The sequence below is a fragment of the Elephantulus edwardii genome, unplaced genomic scaffold (assembly GCF_000299155.1).
Source record: "Elephantulus edwardii isolate Elephantulus edwardi_28Jun2011 unplaced genomic scaffold, EleEdw1.0 scaffold00097, whole genome shotgun sequence".
NCBI classification, from domain to species: Eukaryota; Metazoa; Chordata; class Mammalia; order Macroscelidea; family Macroscelididae; genus Elephantulus; species Elephantulus edwardii.
In genome coordinates this window covers 5,998,360-6,005,742 of record NW_006399847.1, presented here as the reverse complement: position 1 = coordinate 6,005,742, position 7,383 = coordinate 5,998,360, and positions in this window count along the sequence as shown.

Sequence of the window (7,383 nt, the reverse complement as noted above, 5' to 3'; positions counted from 1 at the left end):
TCAGAGTCAGCTACAGTTTGTTATGATCCACACAGTCAAACGCCTTTTCATAGTCAATGAAACACAAATATACATTCCTCTGGTATTCCCTGCTTTCACCTAAGTTCCATCTAACATCAGCTATAATATCTCTAGTACCACGACCCCTTCTAAACCCAGCCTGGACTTCTGGCAGTTCTCTGCTGATGTGCTATTCCAGTCATTTTTGAATAATCTTTAGTAGAATCTTGCTTGCATGTGAAATCAATGAGATTGTTCTATAGTTTCCACAGTCTGATGGATCACCTTTCTTTGGGATGAGAACAAATCTAGATCTCTTCCAATCAGTTGGCCAAGTGTTTGTTCTCCAGATTTCTTGGCACAACTTGGTGAGCACATCCAGGGCAGCATCTGTTAGCTGAAATAGGTCAATTGACATACCATCTATTCCTGGGGCCTTATTTTTTACCATTTCCTTCAAAGCAGCCTGAACTTCTTCTTTCATCACCATAGGCTCTTGCTCACATGTTGTTTCATGAAATTCTTCTGTGTTTGCCAATTTCTTTCGATATAGTGACTCAATATTTTCTTTCTATCTCCTTTTAATACTTCCTGGATCATTTAATATTCTGCCAAAAGCATCAGTTCTGGATATAAGTCCCTTATCTGATATGTCATTACCAAACACTTTTTCCCAGTCTGTAGCTTCCCTTTTAACCCTGTTGGAGAAGTTTTTGGATGTGCATAGGGATTTGATTCTTAGAAGATCCCATTCATCTTTTTTATCTTCTCCTGGTTGTAGGGGGGGTGGGGGAAGAGTTCCTATCTCTCCACACCCACTCCAATACTTATTACTTACTGTCCTGTTAAACTTTGCCACTGTGACTTGGGTGAGATGGTATCTCATTGTGGTTTTTATCTACATCTCTCTTATTGCCAGTGATTTGGAACATTTCTTCATGTGTCTGTTGGTCAACCAAGTATCTTCCTCTTTGAAAATTCTTTCTATGTCTTTTGCCCATTTTGTATCAGTCTTTTTCTGTGGAGACCCAGTATTCTGTAAACTTTTGTTATAAGGCCTTCGTCTGAGGTGGTACTACCAAATGTTTATTCCCAGTTGGTAGATTTTCTTTTCACCCTGAAGGAAAATGTTTTTGATGCACACAGGAATTTAATCTTTCGAAGGTCCCATTCATTAATTTTTTTTTATTTTTTTGTTAACAGATGATCCTTTGTTAAAATATTTTTATCTGTAGTTCTTAGCTAGCTGGGCATTCCGCAGCACCACTGTTGAACTCATTAATTTTATACTCTTCACAATGTACATTTCTGACTGTATTTGACAGTCTCTTTATACCATACCATTAGGACATCTAAGCTTGATCCCAGTTTGTCTCTTATGCACTTTATATTTTGGGGCTTTACTTCCAGGTCTTTGATCCACCTTGTGTTGATTTTTGTGTCTGGTGTGAGATATTGGTCCTGTTTCAACTTTCTGCATGTGGCTGTCCAGTTTTGCCAACACCATTTGTTGAAAAGGTTGTCATTTACCATTTGATAGGTTTTATTTTTCTGTTGAATATCAGTTTATCAGAGATAGCTGGGTCTATTTCTGGGTTCTCAATTTTGTTCCATTGGTCGATGTGCCTGCCATTGTACCAGTACCATGCTGTTTTGGTTACTACCACTGTGTATAGTAGGTTTTGAGGTCAGGGAGGGTTACGCCTTCCACTTCATTTTTGTTTCTCAGACGTGTTTTCCTTATTCAGGGTCTCTTGCCTCTCCAAATAAGCTTGACAATTTCCCTTTTTATCTCTTAAAAAATGAATTTGGTATCTATTGCAATTGCATTAAATATGTAGATTGCTTTTGATAGGATTGTAATTTCCACAATATTGAGTCTTTCTATCCATGAACAGGGCACATTTCTCCATTTTTTAGGTCTTTTATTGAATCTTGCAGAAATGTTTCATAGTCTTCTTCATGTAGATTTTTTATATTTCTAGTTATGTTCACTTCCAAGTATCTCAATATGTGGTTGGCTATTGTAAATAGTATACTCTCTTGGTTTCCTTCTCTGAGTTATCTTTTTTGCTGTAGAGGTATCCCACTGATTTTTGGATATTGATTTTATACCCTGCCACTCTACAAAAATTGGCCTACTAACTGGAACAGGGTTTTTTGGTTGAGTCTTTGGGGTTTTCTGTGTATACTATTATATCTGGTTCTGATTCTTGTTTGCTTACTGAGTGACAGCTCTTGCTCTTAAGAGTCCTGTCACTTAGAAACTCTGAAATCTATTTTGAGGATAAGGACATCGTGGCTCAGAGAAATCAAATAATTTATTCAGATGGTGTCAGAACTTGAACTCAAGTCTATTTTCCTCCAATGTTGTTATTAGATGTTGTCCAGTTGACTGTGATTCAAATCAACCCTATGAATATCAGATCTGAACCTTACCCTCTCTTGCATCATCCTCACAATGCTAATGTCCTCAATATGCTCAAGCCCAGCATTACAATCCATCTCATTGTCAGTCTATCTCATTGATGGTCTTCCTCTCTTTCTCTCACTCCCCACCTATCCTAGCATGATGTTTCTCTCTAGGGAGTAAACCCCCCTTGACAACATGCCCAAAGCATGTGAGACAAAATTCCAGCATCCTTGCCTCTAAGGGGGACTCTGATTGCACTTATTCTAAAAAATGTCTCTTACAAGTCCATGGGATAGTCAATACACTTCTCCAGTACCACAACTCAAAGTCATGGATCTTTCTGTCATCCTTATTCATTACGCAGCTTTCCATAGTAAATGTATTCTCCTGTGTCACATTACTATGTAGAACTTGCTTTCCCTTACCAGTTCTGTCACATGGCCCCTTCTGGGCCTCTTACCATCTTCAGTGGTATAGCTCTTGACCCAAATTACAGCTCTCTTAGGATATTTGTTACCTTTTCTCTCCAGTTAGTTATTTAAGAGCAGCCATTCTGAAACTGTTTGGAATGGATACTCTGTAAAGTCTTCAAGATTACTGAGGGCCCCCCCTAGAATATTTGTTTAGGTAGGTTGCATCTATTTATCTAGCAGTTTTTACTATTCAAAAAATGAAAACAGAGATTATTTTGAAGTGCTTGTTTAGTAATTAATAATTTGTAAATCTGTTGTTTTAACATAAATGCCATATTTTTAAAAACTATTCACAATTTCATGAGAAAAAGTGGCATTATTTTACTTTTTTGTTATTCTAATATCTGACTTAGTAGAAGATGGCTTTTTTTAATCTATTTTCATATCTTCTTTGATTGAAGTATAATGAGAAAATCTAGCTTTACATATACAGGTAGTTGGAGAAGGGAGGTATACTTAATAACCTTTTCTGAAAACTGGATATTCTTTGATTCAGCACTGAAACTCAGCAAGTGGTAGTTTCTTAGGATAGTTGGTTACACGGTGATATTTCATATTGTATCAATGACCTTTTCCTGCTTGGCACCAGTCATCAGAAACTAAGGGGGAGGGGGAGCAAATAACATCTTATTTTTAAGGAAGCTCTGGTGTCCTGGTACACAGGACATTGTGCTGCTAAGCCAAAGATGGCACCTCTCCAGAATTTCAAATCCACGCTACTCCTTGAGAGAAAGGTGGGCAATCCCGTCCCATGGGATTTACAGGCTCTGAAAACCTGCTCATTCTGGCAGGAGGAGAATGAGCGATTAAGAAAGTAGTTTTGGACTTGCTGAGCCATGCATGACGGGGTTTTGAGGACACTTCTGGATGCCACTTTGAGAATGGCTGGTATATGCACAGTGAAACTTAATTTTACAGCTCAACTCTTTTCCTTGTGCAGACATGAAGCCCTGAGAATGTACTTAACCTTTGGCAGAATTGCTACACATTTAGAAACAATGTACAAGCAGTTGTCCTGCTGCGGGTGATGGCATGCAGTGGCGAGGTGCTGCTGCAAGCGCTGTGCCCACAGCTGCTGCAGACCCCTGGCCTGGGTGGTGGATGTGAGCCTCCAGAGGGAGAACAGGAATTCAAGCTAGCTCTGGGCCATCTGAGAGTCAAACTCGGCGGAAGACTCGATACTATTGACAAGGCAGACTCTATTTCTCATTTTTCCATCACAGGGTTTAGTCTGTCTGCTCTGTCTTTGGCATCCAGAAGGAAGGTGATTTGCACAACCCTTCTAACAGCCAAATATGCCACTTTGCAGCGCTAGTTGTGGGGGTTGTTATTGGGACAGAATATGCCAAATAACTCATTGTTCTCATGCCTGAACCAACTCATGGCTGATTCCTCCATTGGGTTTCTGAGGCTGAGAATCATACAGACCCTTGCCCATCTTCCTGCTCTGTTGCTGCTGGTGGATTTGAACTGTTAGAGAGGTGAGGCCTTTGGGTTAGCAGGGCATTCACCCTACACACTAGGCCACCAGAGCTAGGATTGTATATTTATACTCATATGTCATATGAAATTGTTTAACATATAATAAATAATTGTGATTTTTTAAAAAAAATAAACAGTAGAAAATGGATCAGAAGGGGGAAAAAAGCTGGGAAGTCCTAACGACTTTTTAGTAAGTTATGGTATTGAACAGTGTATCATTCGTCTGTAAATGTGCCTTGCTTACTTTTTTAAATAACACATTGACAAGAGTAGAGTCTGAGTGTGACACTTGAGAGTTGGAGCTGAGGTAAGATGGGTCAGTGACAGCTGTTCACAAGCAAGGGTCCGCAAGACAAACCATATTCATTTGAGTGCTGTGATCAGAAAGGAGGGTTGGACTCAGATCCAGGATTAGAGTGGTATCTGTTGCTTTAAGGTGCCATCAAATAGAGTATGACTGTATGTATGAGGAGTGACCCCATGGATCTTGCCCCATCTTGTGCCATTCACCATCTCTGATGTACGTTAGCACACCATTGTGGACACTGTGTCCATCCATCCTGTTGAAGCCCTTTTTCTCTTTCTCGACCCTCTGCCTTTCCAAGCATAAGTTCTCTTTGTGAGGATGTGGCCTCTCCTAACAACATGCCCAAAGAATGCAAGACAAAGTTTCGTCATCCTTGCCACTAAGGAGTTCCCTGGTTGCACTTTCTCCAAGGTGTATTTGTCCTCTTGGCAGTCCATGAAATAGTCAATACTCTTCTCCAACATCACAACGCAAAGGCATCGATTCTTCTTCTGTCATCCACAGTCACTGTCCAACTTTCATATGCGTAACAAGTGATTGAATAGACCATGGCTTGAACCAGGTGCACCTTAGTCTTTAAACTGACATTGTTGCTCCTTAGTACCTTAGAGAGGTCGTTGACAACAAATTTTCCCAAGGCAACAAGAATTTGATTTCTCGACTCCTGGTAACAAGGGTGTTAATTGTCGATCTAAGCAAGATGACAACTTACATCTTTTTTTCCCAGGATTAGAAATCTGAAAAGCTGAGAGACCAAAATGCTGAAAGCTAAGAGGGCACGAGAGAGTCTACTGACATAAAGAAGGGAGTTTGGGAACAAGTAGAACACTAGGTTCAGAGAACAGTCTGGCCTGAGTTTGTGAAACACAAGTTCCAGCCGAGTCTCACAGGTGACACGGAGTGTGTGGCCTAATTTTCTTGTGGGAGGAAATAGACGAACCTGCCACGTGCTAGAAAAACATGTTACTTACACAGGAAGCTTTGAGAAACATTTTCAGAAAATTTATAGAAAAAGTACTTGACTGTTGGAGCACTGTGAAAGTGACCCCATGGAAATAATCTTATTATTCTCAGAAGGATGACATAATGTCTTTGCCTTAAAAGAATACTTTAGTGAGAGTCATAAAACTGTCACAAGAGATTTATGATGTAGAGGAAGAAAACAAAAAAGGCAAAACACTTGCTCAACTCTGTGCTTGAGGTAGAACAAATATTGACCTCTGGTTTCAATGTCTCATCTCTGTGCTTGGGGTGGCCGGGTGCTGAAGTCTGCAGGTTGCAGAAAATGCTATACAGTCTAAAATGCTGCTAATCAGAGTTTGCTGAGGTCCCAGGTCTTTAGCTTCCCTGTGCTACTTTGGGTAGATCACCTAGCTTCTGTAGGTCTTACAGCTGTTATGTGCTGTCTATTTAGAACTGATTCATAGCTGGCTCTCCGGTGGGTTTTAAAAGGTGGCACATTGCATAAGAGGAGATTATTGATGTTTTTCCAATGGAACAGCTGTGGATTTGAACTGTGTGCCTTTGGGTTGGCAGCGCAACTCCTTACTACTAGGCCACCAGAATTCTGAAGGTCCTAGTCCTCTCATTAATTGTAAGAGGGAGTGCAATCAGTATTAATGATTCTCTAAATGTGATGTATTAGTATTTTCTGAAAGTATGTTAGAAGTGCATTATCTTACCCTGTCCTGTAATTATTGATGCATAAACTGCAGGGGAGGAGCCCAGCAGTAGAGTGTTAATAAGCTTTCCAGATGTCCTTGGTGCTAGAATTGGAGGGAATCTGGACCAGATCATCTCTAAGGAAGTACCGGCTCCAGTCATTCCTGACAAATCTAAGGAACGTCGTTGGTGTGGGAAGAGCCGAAAGCTGTTATTCCTCTGAAACCCTCCAGGGTGCAGTATGGGGGCTGCACAAGCCCTGGAACCTGTGACGTTAGATTACACATCAAAGAGGACTTAGTGGTTGTGATTAAGAAAGTGAGGTCATTGATTATCCAGATGAGCTCCAAAGAGAATCACAGGAGTGCTGATGTGGGGGAAGCACGAAGCCCAGAGCAAAGAAGTAGAAGTTATGATAGTGAAAACAAGAGGACGCGTGGAGCTGAGCACGAGTCATGAGAAATCTCTAGAAAGGAAATAGATTTGCTGCAAGCTTTGCCAACAACCTGGGTTTAGCTCAGAGAGACCGATCCCCACCCCGTAGAGCTGTAATAAAATAAATTTATATTCTTTTAAGTGCCTATGTTTGTGGTAGTCTGTTACAGCAGAAAGAAAAAAAAAAGACTATTTGCCTGATGCAGTTCATTATTTTACCATCTAGGAAGCCCTTCTATCTCATTGTTGTTGTTTTTGTTGATTGCCTTAGAGTCTAACACGACTCATAACAACCCGTGAAGAAAAGGCCTGAAGCCCCTCTACAACTATCGGCATTTATCAAAGTTCATAGAGTTTCCAGAGGCATGGTGTTTAGGAAGTGGATGCCACTCCTGCTTCCAATCTACCTCATTAGACAGAAATAAAAAGGGGACAGTGATTTTAATTCCTTATTTTAGCTTCATTTAAAACTAAAAGTGGTAGAGATTTCCCCAAGTGTATGTGTGAGTGGGGAGAGCAGGAAGGAAGGGCACCAAGAGGAACATACATTAAATTTTGTGTATAATCTCAAGAGATCCCCATACTACCTAGAGCCCACACATGACCTATTG